This window comes from Panicum hallii, chromosome 1, assembly GCF_002211085.1.
Source record: "Panicum hallii strain FIL2 chromosome 1, PHallii_v3.1, whole genome shotgun sequence".
In the NCBI taxonomy this organism is placed as follows: Eukaryota; Viridiplantae; Streptophyta; class Magnoliopsida; order Poales; family Poaceae; genus Panicum; species Panicum hallii.
This window is the reverse complement of record NC_038042.1, coordinates 22,412,043-22,436,637: the sequence shown is the minus strand read 5'-3', so window position 1 is coordinate 22,436,637 and position 24,595 is coordinate 22,412,043.

Genomic DNA, 24,595 nt, shown 5'->3' with positions numbered 1-24,595 from the left:
AGGTCTACGACATCTAGCGCAAAAGGACCAAGGTGACATGCTGAGGCTCACCGAGGGCCTGAACGGATTGGAGGAGCGGCGCAAGCTGGTCGCCGATGAGGGCCGAGCGGCGGAAACGGCGGCGCTCGCGGGGAGAGCTGCTGCAGGGGTCTTCCGGGCTTCTGATCTCCACGGATTGGCTCGGGGTGTACCTGCGGAGGAGCCACGGGGGTCAGGGAGGTCCGGGGATTATTGGCGGTGAGGAATCGTGAGGGCGGAGCATCTCACCGGCGGCAGCTTCGGGTTCAATTCTGGCACGGGCAGGGCTCGGGGTAGAGGTAGAAGCTTCGGAAAGCTTCCTGGCGGCGAGGCTGAGCTACTGCGGGCCTTGGCTGGAGCTGAGATGCACCGGAGCAACGGGTCCACGGCGGAGCAGGAGGTGCGGTGCGGCGGAGCAGGCGGCAGGGGTGCTAGGGGTTCAACGGTGCCGGGGGGTTTAGGGTTAGGGTTCCCAAGGGTTCGGGTGCCTCTATTTGTAGGGCGGCGGAATGGCCTCGGCGTGCGGGCTGGGAGCGGGGTTCGCCGGGATTCTCGGGCGGCCGGTGTGCGGGGAAGAAGAAAGAGGAGAGAAGAGGGAGGCGCTGACGGGTGGGGCCAGAGAGCTAGAAAGAGAGGGGAGGAGGCACGGCTCGGGTTGGCCGATGGAGACGGACTGGCGGCCGATGTGGAGGCGGGGATCGGCCGATGGAAAGCGCAGATCGGCCGATGTGGAGGCGGGGATCGGCCGATGGGAAGCGGAGATCGGCCGATGTGGAGTGAGCTGGGCCTCGGCGCAGGTGGAGCTAGGCGGCCAATGTGGGCTGGCTGATTTCTTTTTCCTAATCTCCTTCTCTTTCCTTTTCAAGCTAACTCCCTTCTACTTGAATTCAAACGAGATTCGAATTCAAACTTAACCATTCAAACAAAACAAAAGAGATGCACCAGCATGCATGCACAAACATGTTGACCCTAAAATAAATTTAATTACTTGTGGTATAAAATTAATTTAAATGCAAGATAAATCAAAGAAAACCTTAGAAACTTTATTTACACCAAAATAAATTCATTAAAAATTAGGAAATTTACATTAGGGTGTTACAAACCTACCCCCCTTACAGGAATCTCGTCGCGAGATTCAAATAGGCTAGCTAGCAAAGAGATCGGGATATGTCTTCCTTAGCTCATCTTCTTGCTCCCAAGTAGCCTCATCCTCCGTGTGGTGACTCCACTGAACACGGCACATCTTGATCTTCTTGTTCCTGGTAACTCTCTCAGATGTCTCGAGAATCTTCACTGGATGCTCGATGTAAGTCAGATCTTCCTGCACATCCAACCCTTCCAGCGGTGCTAGTTCTTCTGGCACCCTCAAGCACTTCTTCAGCTGAGATACATGGAAGACATCATGCACTCCCGAGAGGCTAGGAGGTAACTCCAAACGATATGCCACCTCGCCTTTCTGTTCCAACACCTTGAATGGACCAATGTATCTAGGGGCTAGCTTCTCTCTCACGTTAAACCGGCGGATTCCTCTCATCGACGAGACCTTCAGGTACACATGATCACCTACTGCAAAGGTCAGATCTCGACGACGAACATCCGCGTAGCTCTTCTGACGAGTCTGTGCGACCCTCAGGTTCTCTCGCACCTGCTGCACCAACTGTTCTGCCTCTTCAACAATATCCGGACCAAACACCTGCCTCTTGCCAATCTGATCCCAATACAGCGGAGTCCTGCACTTCCGACCATACAGGGCCTCGAAAGGAGATTTCTTCAGACTGGCTTGATAGCTGTTGTTGTATGAAAACTCGGCATACGGCAAGCATTTATCCCAGCTGGTACCATACTGAATAGCGCAGGCTCGAAGCATATCCTCCAACACTTGGTTGGTTCTCTCTGTCTGCCCATCTGTCTGAGGATGATAAGCAGTGCTGAAACGTAGCTTCGTATCCAACGAATCATGCAACTGCTCCCAGAACCGTGAAGTGAACTGAGATCCTCGATCAGATATGATCTTCTTTGGAACACCATGCAGACAGAGGATCCTGGAGAGGTACAACTCTGCGAGTCTAGCACCGGAGTAGGTAGTGTTCACCGGAATGAAGTGGGCAACCTTCGTCAACCGATCCACTACTACCCATATGGAGTTGTACCCTTTCTGAGTATGAGGCAATCCCACAATGAAGTCCATAGTGATTTCCTCCCATTTCCACTCTGGAATCTTCAATGGCTGCAATAGACCCGCTAGTCTCTAATGTTCTGCCTTGACACGCTGACAAGTGTCACAGATAGTCACGTACTCCGCAACGGAACGCTTCATTCCATACCACCAGAATCGTTCCTTGAGGTCATAATACATCTTCGTGCTGCCCGGATGAATGGAATACGCCGTATCATGAGCCTCACTCAAGATCAGCTTCCTGAGATCCTCTACATCTGGCACACATATCCGACCCTTGTACCACAAGGTACCCTGATCATCCTCTCTGAAATGGGGTGCTTTGCCAATCTTGAGCAATTCGCGGATCTCCTGCAGCTTCTAATCATCTTTCTGATGCTGCCTGATCTCTACCTCTAGAGTAGGTTCTGCCTCGAATGATGCACTCGAGGTGTGATGCAAGAAACCCAGGCTCAACTGCTCAAACTCCTCACATAACTCCTGAGGCATCTGAAAAGCCACAGCCATATTGACGTAGCTCTTCCTGCTTAGGGCATCTGCTACAACATTGGCCTTGCCCGGATGATAGTGAATCCCCAGGTCATAATCATTGACCAACTCTAGCCATCTTCTCTGCCGCATGTTCAGCTCACTCTGAGTGAAAATGTATTTGAGGCTCTTGTGATCGGTGTAAATGTCACACCTCTGCCCATACAAGTAATGCCTCCATATCTTCAGAGCATGCACAACTGAGGCTAACTCCAGATCATGAGTGGGGTAATTCAGCTCGTGCCGGCGCAACTGCCGTGAAGCATAAGCTATAACTCTGCCCTCCTGCATCAGGACGCAACCAAGACCATCCCTCGAAGCATCACAATACACTGTGAACTTCTTGCTCTGGTCTGGCAGGGTAAGGACTGGCGCCGTAGTCAACCTCTTCTTCAGCTCCTCGAAGGCTTTCTGACGCTCATCAGTCCAAGAGAAATCCACACCCTTCTCCAGCAAGGAAGTCAAGGGCTTTGCAATCTTGGAGAAATTCTCAATGAACCTCCGATAATATCCTACTAAGCCCAGAAAAGAGCGAACTTCCTTCACTATCTGCGGTACCACCCAGTCAAGCACATCCTTCACCTTTCCGAGGTCCACAGCAATACCTCCCTTGGAGATGACATGACCGAGGAATGGAACCTCGTCAATCCAGAATTCACACTTGCTGAGCTTGGCATACAGCTTGTGCTCTCTGAGCCTCTACAACACAAGCCTTAGATGCTTCTCATGCTCTGCTTCTGACTTGGAATATATCAGGATATCATCAATGAATATCACCACAAAGGTGTCCAGATAATCCATGAAAACCTTGTTCATCAGATGCATGAAGAAAGCCGGAGCATTGGTCAAGCCAAAGGACATGACCGTATACTTGTATAGCCCATACTTGCAGGTGAATGCCGTCTTCGGGATATCCTCGGGACGAATCTTCAGCTGGTGATAACCCGAGCGCAGATCAATCTTCGAGAATACACAAGCACCCTGAAGCTGATCAAAGAGATCCTCAATACGAGGCAATGGATGCTTGTTCTTGATGGTAACTGTGTTCAGATCCCGATAATCGACACACATTCTCTTCGCTCCATCCTTCTTTTCTACAAGCAATACAGGAAAAGCCCAAGGAGAGAAACTGCGACGAATATAGCCCTTGGCTAGTAACTCGTCGATAGTCTTCTTAACTTCCTCATGCTCAACGGGTGCCATACGATAGGGCCGCTTGGCAATAGGAGCTGTGCCAGGCAAGAGATCAATAGAAAACTCAATGTCGCGATCAGGCGGCATACCTGGCAAATCATCCGGAAAGACATCCGAGAATTCAGACACCACGCGAATACCATCCGTGGGTCTAGCCTCCATCTGACAAAGAATTCCAGAAGGCTCTGAAGTGCTGACTGTGACTTCCTGTCCATCCGATGCTGACAAATGGACAGTCCTCTGAGCACAATCAATCTTGACACCCCATTTAACAAGGGTCTCCATTCCCAAGATCACATCAATACCCATCGAGTCAATGACGATAAGCCTGGTGCGAAACTCTACCCCCCTTATGATCAAACTAATCCTGGAACAGATAGAGCAGGTATGGATCTTGCCTCCAAGCGTAGTAACTACCATAGGGGTCCTCATGCAGGATACCGGTATACGATGTTTCTCAGCAAATGACCGAGTAATAAACGAATGCGTAGCACCAGTATCAAAAAGAACTGTAGCAGGGTGAGTATTGACCATGAACGTACCAATAACCATGTTGGGAGCCTCGGCCGCTGACTCGGCCGTCACATGGTTCACCCTGCCCTGAGATGGAGCCTTGGGCTGAGCTGGGCGCCCCTGCTGTCCAGACTGCGCCTTCCGGGGACAGACGTTGGCGTAGTGTCCCTGCTCACCACAGTGAAAGCACACCCGTGGGAGTGCTGGAGCCTGCTGCCCGGCAGGAGGAGTAGGCACTCCTTGCCGCGGAGCTGGTGGAGCCAGTGGAGCAGAGCGTGCCGGAGGCGCTGGAAGCCTCTGGCGCTGTCCCGCCTGCTGATGCTGCTGAGGACGAGGTGGGTACTGCTGCTGTCGCTGTTGGTACTGCTGGATCTACCTCTGGTGCTGCTGCTGCTGCTGCTGCAGATACTGGTACCGAGGCTGGGTGTTGCTACCCGACGCAGCAGGAGCCATCTTCCTCTTCTTGTCCTCAATCTCCCGGCGCTTGCGCTCGGTGTTGAGGGCAGCATCAACCAGCTGGTTGAAGTTGTCGAAGCGGTGGTTCATGAGCGCGTACTCCAGGTGGTCATCCAGTCCCTCCCTGAAGCGCTCCTGCTTATCGCCATCATTGGCGACCTCAGCGGGGGCATAGTGAGCGAGCTGAAGGAAACGATCACGGTACTCTGTCACAGTCATAGCTCCCTGAAATGATAATTACCGGACAAAGAGAATGGAAAAATACTCAGCATTTCTTATAACAAGGGGGGGCTCGAGCTCAAAAGGGAATTGCGGAAAGAATCTAATCAAATTTACCTGCTTAAGCGCAAGAAACTCCTTGTGCTTCATCTTCATTACTCCAGCAGGGATGTGGTGGTTCCTGAAACGCTCCCGGAACTGGACCCAAGTGAGGTCGTTGCGGTCCCGAGCTGGATAAGACTCCCACCAATCGAGAGCTGAGCCTCGCAGCTGCTGTGACGCCCTGAAAACTTACCACGCGCTAAAATGTTCGTCGTCAAACCCTAACTCTAACCCTTGACGACCGACAGCGGACTTGACCGCCGTCCCAATCCCGCACCACTCACACAAGACCGCTTTCCGCGAGTAGCGCTGGCGCGACTCTTTTCCTCGCGCAGCGCGCGAACGCCGAGCACGCGTGGCCGACCCGCACGCGATCACCCGCCGCGTTCTGCGCCGGCGCTCCTCGTGCCGCGCGCGAATCCCCGCGCGCGCGTGGCCGACCGGCCGCGGTCGCCGCCGCGACCGGCGCCGGCACGCCTTCCCCTCTTTCTCTTTTCTTTTCTTTTTCCAATCTCTCTCTCTTTCTTTCCTTCCTTTCCTTTCCTCCCTTTTTCCTTTCTCTTTTTTTTTTTTTTCCTTTTTCCTCCCTTCTTCCTTTTCCCTTCTCTCCTCTCCTCTCCCCTCCTTCCCCTGCCTCTGCTCCCGAGCACCCCACGCCGCGCGCCACCGTGCCGCGCACGCGCTCGCCCCCGCGTGCCCCGCGTGGCCGCGCGCGAGCTCCTGCCCAGCCGCGCCGTACCCGCGCCCCCCGGCCGCGCTGTGTCGCGCCACCAGTGCACGCGCACGCGCGTGCCGCGCCGCTCGCCGTGCCGCACGGCGCCCACATGCGCCCACCCCCGCGCGTGCCGCACCGCCCGTCGATTGGCCGCGCCGCACGCTGCCGCACACCGCCGCCGTCCTGCACCACCGCGTCGCGACGGCCGCAAGCGGCCGGGGCGCCATTAATGGCGCCCGCACCGCCCGCCGGCCCTTCCCACCGACCCCCATCGCTCCTCCACGCGGCCGCCTATAAGTAGCCCTCCCCCGCACCTCGGCACCTCCACGAACGGCGCCACCACCCCCAGCCCCTTCTCGCACGCTCCCAACTCCGCCGCCGCACGCCGCTCGGCCACCACCCGCAGGCCTCCGCCGCCCCACTCCCACGCCTCGCCCCGGCTCAAGGTGAGCAGGGGAATCAGTTCCCCTTGGCCCCCTCTCCCTTTTCCCCCACGCACCCGAGCCACCCCGGGCCTCGGCCGCCGGGATTAGGCCGGCGCCGAGCCCCTTTTCCCCTTCCTCTGTTTCACGGGTGAGAGGAGGAAGAAGAAGGGGTGGTTTTGCGTTTAACCCCCCCGCCCTTACTCTCTTTTCTAAATAAGGACCCCCCCTCTCTAATAGCTCCCTTTCGCGAAAGAAACCCTGCCCACTCTATTAATTCAAATTGAATCCCTCCGTTACATAAAAACCCAACCATGCCCGACACCCTTTAGCATGCCCTGATTAATTCTAGGTTTCGCAGATAAACCCTTACCCCCTTTAGATAATTACGAACAAGTCCCTGGACCCCCGTTTAAGCCCTGAAACCACCTTTAGCGCGTCATTTTATGTGCAAAACGACCTCCGATTGACCCGAAACTTTACCACGCCCTTTCTAGTATAGTTTTAGCCATGCCATTAAGAAACCACCCAGAGATATTGCCCCTAACTCCGTAACTAAATTATTTCCGATTCAAGCCTATCGTAAAAGCTTTTAGTTCTTTCGCTTGATTGTGTGTCTGTTTGTTTGCGTCGTAGGACACGGAGTAAACGACGAGGTTCCCGACCGCGACCAGGCAACTGAGGACCAGTACTGCGGCCCCGAACCCGAAGGGCAGTGCTTCGATCAGGACTTCCCGCAAGGGTTTGACGATGGCAAGTTCAATTCCGCCCTTTGATGCATATTTCTGTCCTAGTTTTTATAAACACGACCCAATGGCCTGTTTTATAAAATTGCATTGTTTTGCGTGCTGGAAACCCGATAGGATAGCCACCCTTGCTTGAAATAACCATACTTTGACTGCCTGATTTATAAAGAAAATGCGTGTGTGTGGGAAGGGATACAATGTGGTTTTGAAAAGCGAATTAGATGAGATGGATGGCATTTCTGTGTGAATTGCCGCTGATGTGCTCGTACCTGTGTGGTTGAGCGTGGATGGGAGATATCCATCTTGTCACCCCTAAGGACCGAGTTGATGTGACATCTCACCTAGCTTCTCGTAGTGCGAACCACTTGACCGTTGTATGGGCAACGGCTTGGCTCAACCCCACTAGTTAGTCTGATAGCCATCAGGAGAGCTGGGAGCAACGGGTGATCAAGGAGACGGGATAAGCTCTGTGTGACTTATGCCCCGGTTAAACCTCGGTGTTAGGTCGAATGACCCCTTGATAGATCCCGTGATGGCTAGTCAGGTCTAGCTACGGTGGGTAAGGGCTTCGATGGGATCTGCACCGGCACTCAGGTGTTCGTGCTGTGGTACCCCACCTGTGGGTAAAGTTGCACACCTCTGCAGAGTTGAAATCTATTCGAATAGCCGTGCCCACGGTACTGGGCAAGTTACGGTGTGGTCACATAACTAGTGTTTCTCTCTGGGAATGGTTGATCCAGTGTGAGTTGTTTGGAAAGTATCCGGCAGTGGTGCCATGTGCTACGGCGGACGGGGAGTCCGGTAGCAGTTTTAAACTAGATCCTGTGTGGATCAACACCGTGTGCCCCTCGATGCTTAACGACTTGTTTTTGAAAAATGTTTTAAAACGAACCTTTGCATAAAGTCAAGTTTTCCGCAAATGAACCATAACCTTATCCTTGGATTATTCTGTGCATGTAATTCTGTGATAACCCCTCCGTGGGTGTGATTGAACTTGCTGAGTACGTTTGTACTCACCCCATTTTACTTTACAGTGGAGGATCCCGACTACATCCCCGAGAACGACGAGTAGGGTCCCGTCCTGCACCCAGTCTTGCCTGTGGGTGAGGTCACCGTTGGAGCTCCGCATGGCGCAAGACTCTGACGATCCTTTGTTCGTAGCTAGTGTAGTTGTGTGGGTTCTGGTTGTAATCCTCGCGATAGTGGCGCTTCACTGCCCATTACCGCGTAGAGTTGTACGGTGATGTACCATCTGATGTAATAAAAGTGTTATCAGCCTCCTGGGACTGATAAAGTGACACTTTTAAGTCTTCCCTGATGGGGGGACGCTTCAGGTGGTATCAGAGCCGTAGGCTGGCCGTAGGACGTGACCCTAGGAGCGAGACCCCTTTTTAGGCCCTAGAACTTGTCCTGACATAACCCTTTGCTTACACAAACACTCACCGCTGATTTCCTTACCCTGTTCCAGATGGCTGACAATGGATGGGTCAACGGAATCTGCCACGCAGAGCCCGGCCTCCCCAAGCTACTATTGCTCAGCCTGGAACGCATTGGAATCATGGAACCACCGGAGTATGCCTACCGAGAATACATCTCCGGGGGCACCCTCCGGTGTGACATGATGATTTTTATGGAGAGAAGCACCCGCTACCCTGAAGTAGACCCGTGGTTCATCTCCACAAAGGGCTTCCGATTCCCCGACACCTACCGAAAGGCCGCCCGTAAAGCCCTGCGCCGATTACGTGTGCTCTACAGGCACTACCTTCAGCGGACTCCTATGGGATTTTTCCCACCCGCTGAAAGAAGTGGACGCACTTGGATTGCCCGGATGAGGGGACTTGGACGAGAAGAAGAAGATTTAGAAGATGCGGTCTCCCACCTATCCATCTACCTTACTGGCTTGGATGCACTCTGCCGCGAACAGTCGGCACAACTGAAGAAGCTAATCCATGGGGTTGAAAAGTTAACCCAGGAGCTGGAGGAACAACGGACAAGAGCCGCAAACGCCGAGTATTCCTTAGCCGCCCTCCAAGCCCAGATGCAAGAATACGAGAACCGCAACGGGATAGGCGGATGGATCGAAGAAGAAGAAGAAGAACCCATGGAAACCCATTGGGATAAGGGGACTCAGACCGAAAACGAGATGGATCGGTTCCTTCCGATAAAGAAGCGCTCTATCAGGACCGAGGAAGAATCCCCATGATAGGATTAGCACCCCTAGCAAAAACTCTACCCTAATGACCACGTATCCATGAAAACTGTACCACCCTTGTTGTAATAATAAATATCATCTACTCGCTTTTGCACCTGTACCAGATTGTTTACCCCGTTTCTGTTTCAGATGGCTGAGGAAGGATGGACCCAGGGCGATTGCCAAGCTGCACCTGGATTCCCCAGCCTCTTGATCCACACTCTGGAAGACCTTGGCGTTACGGAGCGCCCAAGGTACTACAGCCGAGAGTACGAGCACCATGGTACCCTCCGCTGCAGGGTGATCCTGGTCATCGCCAGGAGCAACCGCTACCCCGACATCCAGCCCTGGCGGGCGACCGCCACAGGATTTAGACACCAAGACACCTACCCCTTGGCCATCAGAAAAGCACTCCGTTACTTGTGCCGGATTTTTGAAGAACACCTCGCCCCTTCACCAGCGAAGTTCTTCCCGCCGGCCATCAGAACCCCAGTCTGGGAAGCACGCATGAGAAACCTAGAGCGACGACGCCACGAAGAAGGCCCCCTGTACCAAGTGGCTACTTACTTAGCCGCCCTGGACCAACTCTTTGACAAGCAAGCCAATCTTCTGAGGGAGCAGACTCACCGAGCCGAGCAAGCGGAGCTCGCGGTAAGGATACAGCAGATCCGAGCCGCCCATGCCGAGGCGAGAGCCGCAGCCGCGGTCAGTAGCGAAGCTGTCGCCCAAGAGAGCCTCAGGCAGGCCCGAGACCGGCGTATGCAGGATTGGACCCAAAGTGGAACACCAGTCCCGGCTATAGGGGAAGACCACGTGTTACTCGGGACACCCGTCATAGGGTGGGGATCACTCTTCGGGAGCGCACGAGCCCCACACGAGAACCCTGAAAGCTCTGCTGCCGCCGTCGAGGGAGATGCTGCAGCGCAACCCATGACCAGTGGAAATCCAGAGGACGGCGAGCAAGGATCACTCACGCTTTCCGCCCCAGAAGAAGGCCTGCCCCGCGAGTAGAATGATCGACGCCACCCTAGCGGTGTACACCCCAGCCCCCTTTTTGTCTAAGTCGTGCCCCCGGGCGTGACCCTGGACGAGTAGTGCGAGACCTAACCTTACCCCAAGCTGTACCCCCTTTCCGCAGTAATAAAGTTGTTTGTGCCTGTTGTGTGTGATGTTGTGTGCTGTGTGCTGCTTGTTTAAATATCTTCTGGCAGAAGGTAGGTTCTGCCCTATATACGAATTAAACAACTTAAACATCATGTAATCGTAACCCTACCTCACCCAATCAACAGGTGACCCCCCGGAACGTTGTGAGGGCCTCCCGTGGTCGGAACCCCGTAGCCGCTAGTGTCGGAGCACACCCCGTTGAACAAGATCTTCCCCAAGGAGAGCAAGAAGTAAGCCAGAACCGAGGGGGAAGTCAAGAAGGAGAACAACTACCACCACCCCCACCCCTCGGAGACCTGGCGCAGATAATCCATAACCAGACCCTCATTCTGGAGACGCTGGCGAATGCTCTCATTAACCGGCAGCCACGAGGGCAGAATATGAACGACAAGCTGACGGCCTTTCTAAGGACCAAGCCACCCACCTTCGCCGGATCCTGCAACCCGTTGGATGCTGACGACTGGCTGCGAGTAATTCAGAGGAAGCTTGAACCCTTCGAATGCCAGGACCGGGATAAAGTCCTTCTGGCAGCCCACCAGCTCACCGGAACGGCATTATCCTGGTGGGAAAACTATTGTGCCGCAGCCGAAGATGCCTCCACCATCACCTGGGGAGAATTTGTAAGGGAGTTCCGCCGCTACCACATCCCTTCAGCCACTATGAAGCGCAAGGCGGATGAATTCCGCGCACTACAACAAGGGAATATGACGGTGGAAGAATACACCCACCGGTTCATAGAATTGGCCCGATATGCGCCGGAAGAGGTGAACGACGACGACAAAAAGCAAGACATGTTCAAGAAGGGGCTAAGCCCAGAGCTCCGGACCTTGCTTACTCCCCAGATCTATCCAGACTTCAACACCCTGATGAACAAGGCCATCCTCACGGAAAGGGCCAAGGCCGAAGAAAGAAAGGACAACAAACGCAAGTTCTTGGAAAGTAAGGCTCGCCAACAAGACCGTTTCCAGAGGCCGAGAAATTCCAGCTATACTGCTCCAGGAACTCAGGCCCCAATGCAGTATAGAACTCAGTCCCAGGTGACAGGATCACAGGCCCCGCCTAGAAGCCAGAATACCTCGAGGGCCCCGCAAAGCAATGCAAGTCAGGCCACCCCCGACAACAACAATGTTAGGGCTTGTTTCAACTGCCGAGAGACAGGGCACTTCATCGCCAATTGCCCCTACGCCAAGAATAAGCCGGCAACGTCGGCCTTCTCCAACACAGTGAATGGGCCCAGACCAGCCCTGACCGGTGCCAACCGAGTGCCCGTCCGCAACAACGACAACAGCCAGCAGGTGAAGCAGCAATCATTTGGACGAGCCCGCGTCAATCACATCGACGCGCAGGAGGCACAAGAAGCCCAGGGCGTAGTGCTCGGTGAGTACTTAGTCAACTCAGCTCTGGCGACAGTATTATTTGATTCTGGAGCATCACACTCATTTATATCCTCGAGCTATGTGGAGAAGCATAAAATACCTACAGTACTACTAAAAACACCCCTATTAACCCGGACGCCTGGAGGCGACATCAATTGTCAATTAGGTTGTCCCCGGGTAAGGATCAATTTAAGTGGGGTAGACTTTCTAGCAGATTTGGTAGTACTTAAGCCTGGGGGAATAAACGTGATCCTTGGGATGGATTGGTTAAGCCGACACAATGGTCTCATAGGCTGCACCGACAAAGTGGTACACCTAACAAACCACGAAGGAGTACAAGTGATCTGCCGAACCCGAGATAGTAAATTTGATCCAATGGTATTTAGCATGGAAGCCAAGCCTTTAGAAGGAGTTCCGGTAGTAAACGAATACCCAGATGTGTTCCCCGAAGAGCTTCCCGGTATGCCGCCAGATAGGGATATAGAGTTCGTCATAGACCTTATCCCCGGAACATCTCCGATAGCCAAGAGACCCTATAGGATGGCAGCCTCGGAATTGACAGAATTAAAGAAGCAACTAGAAGAACTGCAACGGATTGGTTTCATCAGACCAAGCTCGTCGCCTTGGGGAGCCCCAGTCCTGTTTGTCAAAAAGAAAGATGGGAGTATGAGGATGTGTGTGGATTACCGGGCACTGAATGAAGTTACCATTAAGAACAAGTACCCTCTTCCCAGGATTGATGACCTGTTCGATCAGCTAAAGGGAGCTAAGTACTTTTCGAAGATCGATCTAAGATCAGGGTATTTCCAGCTCAAGATTAGAGAAAGTGACATCCCCAAAACAGCCTTTGTCACCCGCTACGGGCAGTTTGAGTTCACTGTAATGTCCTTCGGACTAACCAATGCCCCTGCCTATTTTATGAACCTCATGAATAAAGTGTTTATGGACGAGCTGGATAAGTTTGTCGTAGTCTTTATCGACGACATACTTATCTACTCTAAGAGTATTCAGGAACATGAGCAACATCTGCGGGTAGTATTAGAAAAGCTGAGGGCACATAGGTTATATGCCAAGTTCAGCAAGTGCGAATTCTGGCTGGAGAGAGTAGCTTTTCTTGGTCACATTCTAACCGCGGAAGGTGTAGCAGTGGACCCAGAGAAGGTTGAAGCCGTATCCAATTGGCAGCAGCCAACTAACGTTAGTGAGATCAGAAGTTTTCTCGGATTAGCCGGATACTATCGGAGATTTATTGAGGGATTCTCCAAGTTAGCCCGACCCATGACGGAACTTCTTAAGAAGGAGAAAAAGTTTGCTTGGACAGAATCCTGTGAGAGGAGTTTTCAAGAATTGAAGCGAAGACTGACAACCGCCCCAGTGCTGACCCTACCGGACATTCATCGGGACTTTGTCATTTATTGTGACGCATCCCGACAAGGATTAGGGTGCGTACTAATGCAAGACGGGAAAGTCGTTGCATATGCCTCCCGCCAACTCAAAACCCATGAGCAAAACTATCCGACCCATGATTTGGAACTAGCAGCCGTAGTGCATGCCCTTAAAATTTGGAGACACTACCTGATCGGAAATAAGTGTGAGGTTTACACTGACCACAAGAGTCTAAAGTACATCTTTACTCAGCCAGACTTAAATTTAAGGCAGAGAAGGTGGTTGGAGTTGGTCAAGGACTATAATCTGGAAATTCAGTATCACCCCGGAAAGGCGAACGTGGTAGCCGATGCCTTAAGTCGGAAATCCTATGGGCCCACGAATGACCATCTGCGAGAGGAAATGGCACAATTAAATGTGCACATTATACCCCGAGGTTCCAGCCAAGTGCTAAACGTCCAATCCACATTAGAGGATAAGATTAGAGAAGCCCAAAGCTCGGATCAAGAGTTAGTAAAAATTCGCAAACAAACCGGAGAAAACAAAGCACCGGGTTTCAGAGTGGACGATAAGGGAACATTATGGTACGAGGATAGAATTTGTGTACCCCAGAATGGAGACTTCCGGCAGATAATTATGGACGAAGCACATAACTCGGCCTACTCTATCCACCCAGGATCCACCAAAATGTATATGGACATAAAGCAAAAATATTGGTGGAACGGAATGAAGGCGGATATTGCAAGATTCGTGGCTCATTGTGATACCTGCCAAAGGATCAAGGCCGAACATCAAAAGCCAGCAGGATTATTGCAACCCTTGCCCATCCCGGTCTGGAAATGGGATGAAATAGGAATGGACTTCGTAGTAGGCCTACCCAGAACACAGAAGGGACATGATTCCATATGGGTAATAGTGGATCGACTCACTAAATCGGCACATTTCATACCCGTAAGAACCACTTATGGTGGAGAAAAGCTGGCAAAACTTTACGTGGAAAACATAGTGAAGTTACATGGAATGCCCAGCAGAATCGTCTCGGATAGAGGGACCCAATTTACATCTAGGTTTTGGAAAAGCCTACATAAAGCCATGGGCACTAAGTTAGATTTTAGCTCCGCATACCACCCACAGACGGATGGTCAAACCGAGAGGGTGAATCAGATCATGGAAGATATGCTGAGAGCATGTGTCTTGACCTATGGAAACGATTGGGAACAGAGTCTGCCCTATGCAGAATTCTCGTACAATAATAGTTACCAAGCCAGCCTGGGTATGTCGCCATTCGAAGCCCTCTACGGAAGAAAGTGCAAAACTCCTTTAATGTGGTCGGAAGTTGGAGAACGTGCCCTAGAGGGACCCGACTTCATAAAAGAGGCAGAAGAAAAAGTAGCGGAGATCCGCGAGAAACTGAAAGCAGCCCAGTCCCGACAAAAGAGCTATGCAGACAAGAAGAGGCGAGAGATAAGCTTCAATCCGGGCGATTTTGTCTATCTCAAAGTCTCACCCATTCGAGGGACACGAAGATTTCAGGTACAAGGAAAATTAGCCCCTCGATACATTGGACCGTATCAAGTTCTAAAGAAAGTCGGAGCCGTGGCATACCGACTAGAGTTACCAGAAGAAATGTCAGATATACACCCAGTGTTCCATGTCTCGCAATTAAGAAGGTGTCTGAGAGTACCCGAGGGAGAACATGTGCTGGTGGAAACAATAGACCTGCAGCCGGATTTGCGATATCAGGAAGTGCCGGTCAAGATTCTAGACACTGTCGCTAAGAGGACCAGAAACTCCGAAGTACGGATATGCAGAGTTCAATGGAGTAGACACGGGGTAGAAGAAGCGACCTGGGAGCGCGAAGAGGCTCTAAAGAAGGAATTTCCCCATCTGTTTAGGAGCCAGCCGAATCTCGAGGACGAGATTCATTTAAGTGGGGTAGGTTTGTGACGCCCTGAAAACTTACCACGCGCTAAAATGTTCGTCGTCAAACCCTAACTCTAACCCTTGACGACCGACAGCGGACTTGACCGCCGTCCCAATCCCGCACCACTCACACAAGACCGCTTTCCGCGAGTAGCGCTGGCGCGACTCTTTTCCTCGCGCAGCGCGCGAACGCCGAGCACGCGTGGCCGACCCGCACGCGATCACCCGCCGCGTTCTGCGCCGGCGCTCCTCGTGCCGCGCGCGAATCCCCGCGCGCGCGTGGCCGACCGGCCGCGGTCGCCGCCGCGACCGGCGCCGGCACGCCTTCCCCTCTTTCTCTTTTCTTTTCTTTTTCCAATCTCTCTCTCTTTCTTTCCTTCCTTTCCTTTCCTCCCTTTTTCCTTTCTCTTTTTTTTTTTTTCCTTTTTCCTCCCTTCTTCCTTTTCCCTTCTCTCCTCTCCTCTCCCCTCCTTCCCCTGCCTCTGCTCCCGAGCACCCCCACGCCGCGCGCCACCGTGCCGCGCACGCGCTCGCCCCCGCGTGCCCCGCGTGGCCGCGCGCGAGCTCCTGCCCAGCCGCGCCGTACCCGCGCCCCCCGGCCGCGCTGTGTCGCGCCACCAGTGCACGCGCACGCGCGTGCCGCGCCGCTCGCCGTGCCGCACGGCGCCCACATGCGCCCACCCCCGCGCGTGCCGCACCGCCCGTCGATTGGCCGCGCCGCACGCTGCCGCACACCGCCGCCGTCCTGCACCACCGCGTCGCGACGGCCGCAAGCGGCCGGGGCGCCATTAATGGCGCCCGCACCGCCCGCCGGCCCTTCCCACCGACCCCCATCGCTCCTCCACGCGGCCGCCTATAAGTAGCCCTCCCCCGCACCTCGGCACCTCCACGAACGGCGCCACCACCCCCAGCCCCTTCTCGCACGCTCCCAACTCCGCCGCCGCACGCCGCTCGGCCGCCACCCGCAGGCCTCCGCCGCCCCACTCCCACGCCTCGCCCCGGCTCAAGGTGAGCAGGGGAATCAGTTCCCCTTGGCCCCCTCTCCCTTTTCCCCCACGCACCCGAGCCACCCCGGGCCTCGGCCGCCGGGATTAGGCCGGCGCCGAGCCCCTTTTCCCCTTCCTCTGTTTCACGGGTGAGAGGAGGAAGAAGAAGGGGTGGTTTTGCGTTTAACCCCCCCGCCCTTACTCTCTTTTCTAAATAAGGACCCCCCCCTCTCTAATAGCTCCCTTTCGCGAAAGAAACCCTGCCCACTCTATTAATTCAAATTGAATCCCTCCGTTACATAAAAACCCAACCATGCCCGACACCCTTTAGCATGCCCTGATTAATTCTAGGTTTCGCAGATAAACCCTTACCCCCTTTAGATAATTACGAACAAGTCCCTGGACCCCCGTTTAAGCCCTGAAACCACCTTTAGCGCGTCATTTTATGTGCAAAACGACCTCCGATTGACCCGAAACTTTACCACGCCCTTTCTAGTATAGTTTTAGCCATGCCATTAAGAAACCACCCAGAGATATTGCCCCTAACTCCGTAACTAAATTATTTCCGATTCAAGCCTATCGTAAAAGCTTTTAGTTCTTTCGCTTGATTGTGTGTCTGTTTGTTTGCGTCGTAGGACACGGAGTAAACGACGAGGTTCCCGACCGCGACCAGGCAACTGAGGACCAGTACTGCGGCCCCGAACCCGAAGGGCAGTGCTTCGATCAGGACTTCCCGCAAGGGTTTGACGATGGCAAGTTCAATTCCGCCCTTTGATGCATATTTCTGTCCTAGTTTTTATAAACACGACCCAATGGCCTGTTTTATAAAATTGCATTGTTTTGCGTGCTGGAAACCCGATAGGATAGCCACCCTTGCTTGAAATAACCATACTTTGACTGCCTGATTTATAAAGAAAATGCGTGTGTGTGGGAAGGGATACAATGTGGTTTTGAAAAGCGAATTAGATGAGATGGATGGCATTTCTGTGTGAATTGCCGCTGATGTGCTCGTACCTGTGTGGTTGAGCGTGGATGGGAGATATCCATCTTGTCACCCCTAAGGACCGAGTTGATGTGACATCTCACCTAGCTTCTCGTAGTGCGAACCACTTGACCGTTGTATGGGCAACGGCTTGGCTCAACCCCACTAGTTAGTCTGATAGCCATCAGGAGAGCTGGGAGCAACGGGTGATCAAGGAGACGGGATAAGCTCTGTGTGACTTATGCCCCGGTTAAACCTCGGTGTTAGGTCGAATGACCCCTTGATAGATCCCGTGATGGCTAGTCAGGTCTAGCTACGGTGGGTAAGGGCTTCGATGGGATCTGCACCGGCACTCAGGTGTTCGTGCTGTGGTACCCCACCTGTGGGTAAAGTTGCACACCTCTGCAGAGTTGAAATCTATTCGAATAGCCGTGCCCACGGTACTGGGCAAGTTACGGTGTGGTCACATAACTAGTGTTTCTCTCTGGGAATGGTTGATCCAGTGTGAGTTGTTTGGAAAGTATCCGGCAGTGGTGCCATGTGCTACGGCGGACGGGGAGTCCGGTAGCAGTTTTAAACTAGATCCTGTGTGGATCAACACCGTGTGCCCCTCGATGCTTAACGACTTGTTTTTGAAAAATGTTTTAAAACGAACCTTTGCATAAAGTCAAGTTTTCCGCAAATGAACCATAACCTTATCCTTGGATTATTCTGTGCATGTAATTCTGTGATAACCCCTCCGTGGGTGTGATTGAACTTGCTGAGTACGTTTGTACTCACCCCATTTTACTTTACAGTGGAGGATCCCGACTACATCCCCGAGAACGACGAGTAGGGTCCCGTCCTGCACCCAGTCTTGCCTGTGGGTGAGGTCACCGTTGGAGCTCCGCATGGCGCAAGACTCTGACGATCCTTTGTTCGTAGCTAGTGTAGTTGTGTGGGTTCTGGTTGTAATCCTCGCGATAGTGGCGCTTCACTGCCCATTACCGCGTAGAGTTGTACGGTGATGTACCATCTGATGTAATAAAAGTGTTATCAGCCTCCTGGGACTGATAAAGTGACACTTTTAAGTCTTCCCTGATGGGGGGACGCTTCAGCTGCCCTGCTGCATACAGAACTCGCTCCCTGTCGTCGCACTGAGCGACGTCCAACTGGCGCTCCACTGAACGAAGCCAGTCATCAGCCTGGAGTGGATCAGCCGCATGAGAGAATGTCGGCGGGTGACCCCTCAGAAAGTCCGCGCGCCTGTCGCGGGGCTGCTGCGGTGGAGGAGGTGGCGGCTGAGTGTGGATCTGCTGCAGCGTCTGAATAGTGTTGTTCAGAGTGGCCATCATCTGCATCTGGAGCTGGAAGAACTACTCCGAAGTCAGAGGTGGAGGCATCGGCAGCGGCTGGTCGGTACTCTGGTTGTTCTGCCCTTGCTGGCCAGAACCGGTGCCGGTGCTCCTGGTGTTAACCATCTGTTTGCAGCAGAGCGAAATTTATAAGAGATAGATATTGTACAACTTCCGGAAAGAAAACTCTGACAGGATAAAATAGAGGGAAAAGGATGTACGGTTTTACCCCCAACGTTCTAACTCAATTTTGATTATGTAATTCCGGTTTGCATTAAAGTCATTTTGCATGAACAAGTTTAACTCCTAAACTATGCAATCAACAAAAAAATCCAAATCAAACATTTTGCACAATCACAACCATTCAATATTCAAACGTTAGCCGAGTTTATCACTCCACTCGACTAAAACAAACAGGCGTGCTAGCGTATTTTTGCAAGGGCAACCTAGACTTATGAAGACAATCAGAAAATTGCAGGCCACGTCTACTGAAATTATCAGACTAATTCTCGGAAAATGCAGAGGGAATTAGCAACTTGAAGGTTAGAGCTCAAGGAATAGAAGCAGAAACGAATGTTGAGTTTTGCGGAAGCAAGGCAAGAGAAAGGAATTCCCTAAACTCGACCATTTCTATCTAGGCTTCATCCTACAGTCGACACGGCTCTGATACCAATTCTGTCACACCCGATTTATAAGAACAAAAATCGAGCAATCATATATGCGCCAGTATCAAGTCACGCATATATACAATAGAATCATTAAGATATCACAACACGTATCTCGAAATAAAAGTATAGAAATTATAAATGAATATCTTTATTACAACTGAATCAAGAATCAGTTCAAGGAATGCGGAAGCGTAAAATAAATACATGAAGAACAGGGCGCCACAGGGACGTCGGCTGGGAGACAAACGCCTAGAAATCGTCGAGTCCACTGATGTAGTCCTCCATGTCGCCTGGTACTGAGCAGCAGTCGAAGATATCCCAAAGAGAACAGAAGAGTAGAGAAGGCAAGTGTGAGTACACAACTTGTACTCAACAAGTATAACACGAATGATGAGGCTCTAAGGTTAGCTGACTCAACTGCGTTAGCTTTTAATCTTGGCAAATTTTATTAAAGCTATTTACTACAAGTGGATGAATTACCATGACCCACGTTACATAATAATTAATCAAAATTAATCATGAGACTACTGAAAATCAAGCCAAACCACCAAAGGTAAACCACACTAATCAGACGGAGGATCTGGGCTGCTCATGACCGTGAGCACGGCTAGTATACCAGTTTTACACTCTCGAGAGGTTGCACAACTTTACCCACAAGTCGCGAGCCACGCTAGTTGTTCATCACACTTGCTTAGGTGAGATGACTAGCAAGCACACTACGAGACCGTTACAAAGGACACGTTGGTAAGGTGTAACCGCTAAGGATTCTGTATCAGCGACTATGGAGCAAGCCTCGAGGGGGTACAAGCACACAGCACAGACCAAGCCTTGTAGCGCGAGGGCCATAGAAGCTTACCACCCCTCTTGCCCCGCAGGTAAGTTACTCCCAAACCAAAATGACCTAATTAGTAAGTCAAGACCGTCCCATTCCAGTCTTGTGGTTGCGCGGTTGTCCCAGGTTGTCGCTCTATGAACCGGTCCTTATGGAGAGTGGCCAACCAAGCACTAAGCACCGTGCTGGCCCTCTAAGCCATGTTTCTAACAAAAACATATTTTAACGAGACGTGAGCCGCTCAAGCACACAGCATAGAGGGCCACTCTCAGAATTAAGTTGCATATAACCATTAATCAAATTTAATTAAAAAGGACCGAGGTGTGTGAGAGCGTAGCACCTAGCACAACTAACCAAAATGCAACCCAAGGTATTTATAATAAGGATAATAGGTGGCTAGGAAGTCCTTATAGGCATACAGAATTAGAATGCAGTATGAAATTGTATTTAAAAGTGATAGGATGTTCATGTTACACTTGCCTTCCTCAAAGTTCTCCTGCTGCTGCTCAAACTGCTCTGCAGAAAGGGGCTCCTGGTACTCGTCCAAAGGCTCAGCGTCTACTCACGATCGCAACACCAAAACATGGTCCAGCACATACAGATACATGCAAATAAGGACAAAAGATAATAAATAGTACAACATTACATGAAAACAGTACACAAAACTATGGTAGAACTATTCTACACATTACAACGATCACGTGAGCGCGAGAATCACCTAAAACGGAGCTGAGACGCTAAATATAGGGCCAAAACAAGGTCCAGGGACCTTTCTGCGAGAAATTAGAATTTCCTGGGACGTCCTGGGCAAAAACTAGGGACCTAAATGTAATTAAAGGGTAGATCCAGGGTCTAACTCATGAAAACACAGAGCATGGATGGCGGACTCAATTTCCAGAAAGCTCAGGGGGCTCCGGTGCTAAAAACAGGACCTAGATGGAATTTCTTTTGAACGGCGCCGGACTGCGGGTTGATTTCGGGAAAACCCAGGGGTTCTTTAACAAAATAGCCAGGCCGAAGGGGTATCTTCTAATCTGAATAGTTGGATCTAGATCTGATGACTCGGACACATTCCAGTTCGGATGGTCCGACCTGCACGGCGAGGGTCCGGACGGTCCGATCTGGATCGGACCGGTCCGATCTGACAAGAACGCGGCCGGCGGCGGGGAGGTCGCCGGGGATTGGTTTCCGCCGCGGCGCGTCGCCGGAGCTGGGCAATCTAAGTGCTCCAGAGATCAAAACAACTCAAGCTTGGGTCAAGGAGGATCAGCGCGACATGGGTAAACCGCCTAGGGCTAAGGCGGGGCTCGGGAAGGCTCGGGGAGAAAGAATCGACGGCAGGGTGGATCTGCACGACGGCGCATCACCGGTGCGCGCGTTCCGGTCTAAGAGGGGGCTAAAGGTCTACGACATCTAGCGCAAAAGGACCAAGGTGACATGCTGAGGCTCACCGAGGGCCTGAACGGATCGGAGGAGCGGCGCAAGCTGGTCGGCGACGAGGGCCGAGCGGCGGAAACGGCGGTGCTCGCGGGGAGAGCTGCTGCAGGGGTCTTCCGGGCTTCTGATCTCCACGGATCGGCTCGGGGTGTACCTGCGGAGGAGCCACGGGGGTCAAGGGGGTCCGGGGATTACCGGCGGTGAGGAATCGTGAGGGCGGAGCATCTCACCGGCGGCGGCTTCGGGTTCAATTCCGGCACAGGCAGGGCTCGGGGTCGAGGCAGAAGCTTTGGAAAGCTTCCTAACGGCGAGGCGGAGCTACTGCGGGCCTTGGCCGGAGCTGAGATGCAGCGGAGCAATGGGTCCGCGGCGGAGCAGGAGGTGCGGTGCGGCGGAGCAGGCGGTAGGGGTGCTAAGGGTTCAACGGCGCCGGGGGGTTTAGGGTTAGGGTTCCCAAGGGTTCGGGTGCCTCTATTTGTAGGGCGACGGAACGGCCTCAGCGTGCAGGCCGGGCGCGGGGCTCGCCGGGATTCTCGGGCGGCTGGTGTGCGGGGAAGAAGAAAGAGGAGAGAAGAGGGAGGCGCTGACGGGTGGGGCCAGAGAGCTAGAAAGAGAGGGGAGGAGGCACGGCTCGGGCTGGCCGATGGAGACGGACTGGCGGCCGATGTGCAGGCGGGGATCGGCCGATGGAAAGCGAAGATCGGCCGATGTGGAGGCGGGGATCGGCCGATGGGAAGCGGAGATCAGCCGATGTGGAGTGAGCTGGGCCTCGGCGCAGGTGGAGCTCGGCGGCCAATGTGGGCTGGCTGATTTCTTTTTCCTAATCTCCTTCTCTTTCCTTGTCAAGCTGACTCCCTTCTACTTGAATTCAAATGAGATTCGAATTCAAACTTAACCATTCAAACAAAACAAAAGAGATGCACCAGCATGCACGCACAAACATGTTGACCCTAAAATAAATTTTAATTACTTGTGGTTTAAAATTAATTTAAATGCAAGATAAATCAAAGAAAACCTTAGAAACTTTATTTACGCCAAAATAAATTCATTAAAAATTAGGAAATTTACATTAGGGTGTTACAGAACCTTTCATGGTAGCACGACATGAAAGCATCCCCAAACAGTACTGTTCACTATAGAAACAGCATCCGTACCATTACCGCGGTACGGACAACATTAACATACGTGGTTAAAACAACGTATTCACGGGGATATCGCAAAAATGCGAGGGTATGAACAGCGATCGCCATACCCTACACCGAACCAAATACTCCCAATATAATCAACCAAAGTTGGTATATTGGCAGCATCTCAAGTAGGCCACTGCTTGAGAATCACCGATGGGAAGGCCAAGCTCCCTCAGTTGGCTGAGGATCCTTACCTACTTACCTCACCACCGAAGGTATCATTACAGGGAGTAAAGCTGGGTTGTGCATGAATTTAAGTTTTGACAGAAAGTAGTACTGCAAGTTAGAACTATCTATACATATATACATTAGTAGCCACCTGATTACTCCCTTATAAATCCCTAGGGCTTTGCATTCTAAGCACCATCCTTAACGAATCCAACGTATGTTGCAAATTTGTTTGTTAAGCAATTTTTATCCTGAAAATATTTTTAAGATCTACCGCAGTTGTAAAAGTAAACCTACAGCTCTGATAGCAGCTGTGGCAGAACTGCCTGAATTATTCCGGTTCAAGTGCGTTAGTCATCGCTATACAGCCGATATTAACTCAACGCACTTCAAACGGAACAACTCATTGGTCTATCGGGTCCGATACAACCACGGTTCAACAGGATCGAAGTAGGTTTACCTCGCACGAAGGCGAGTTTACAATCACATAACAGCTCACCAATTTAATTTACAGAAGTTTAAACATTATTACAAACCGTTTCAAACTTAAGGTAAACTTATACAAACATTATTTAAAATGACAAGCTAAACATGCTTGTCCAGTTCACAGCAGGAGAAATATAAACACGCGACTACGCACGTCTCGAAGGTTGACACTGCGCTCAGCCCAAAGCTTGGTGTCACTCAGGAGGGTCACTGCCAGCCAGGGACGGATTCCACTCCACGGACTAGCCAAACGGAATAGAAGTTGGCCATGCGGAACCATCCGTGGGGTTTTCAAAGGTCATACCTGAAAATTAGACTAGCAAGACTGAGTATGCTAATACTCAGCAAGGCTTACCCGGGATTAGGGTATACTTTGCCCATAACTAAACTCATGAAGGCTTGAAATGGTTCTGGTTTAATTTCAGCTGAAAAGCAACAAAGAATCTGAACTAAATTTCATATTTTAGCTGTCAGGTTCTAGTTTTGTTAATCATTCTAGGTTAGCACCTATACTAGGCAAACAATGTAGAGATTAACATCCATCCAAATTATTCCATAATGGTTACTGTTCTTACTCTATGTGGCAGAAGGAATAAGTAGTCTCAATCTCTGCGAGAAACGGACGATTCCTGAATCGAATTTCAACCCTTGCAAGGTAAACCTAACTCACACGCTTGGAACACCAACAGGTCGTTCCGAAGCAACCGTTTCCCTCATTTTCTGGGTTATGGATCAGGGCCACCACAAGCGACTGTAGGACCGTACGCACACCAATTGTGCAGGAAGTATGTCTGTAGCGTGACTACATGATCGTACTCCTGTCTGCTACATAGAACGTACTCCCACACGTCGGTGCGTGTGTACAATAGAAACCAAATAATCGAGTGGTGGAGACATGTCCATTTGCCGGGCCAATCAGGTACTAGGCTTACCGCTTTACCATATTTCGCGGCATGTGGCTAGTACTTTCAAACGCTTAGGCACCACAACCACACATTGCGACCTTAACAACTTTTATCAACACAGACGAGGTAACCTTCTGAGTCATGATACTGCACTTGACCCCATCCATCATCCTTATAGTGATTGCAGAATAGTAAGCATTCAACTCCTATATCACGCGAGTGACAGGAAATCACCCGACTTCTACCGGTCCTATTAGCAGAGCATTTATTCAGTAAGGACTCGGGCACATTACATAGGTTCCTAGTATCAATGCATCTAGGGTTCCATTTCAACTCCTAGACTTAATGCAAGATATAATTTATAAGTATAAGATTGCTTAAGGTAGTAATTTGAAATACTGGGTTATGCACCGGGGCTTGCCTTCTTGAGCGGGGCTAGGGTCAGGGGTGTCAGAGACTTCCGAACTTTGGTTCGGGGCTT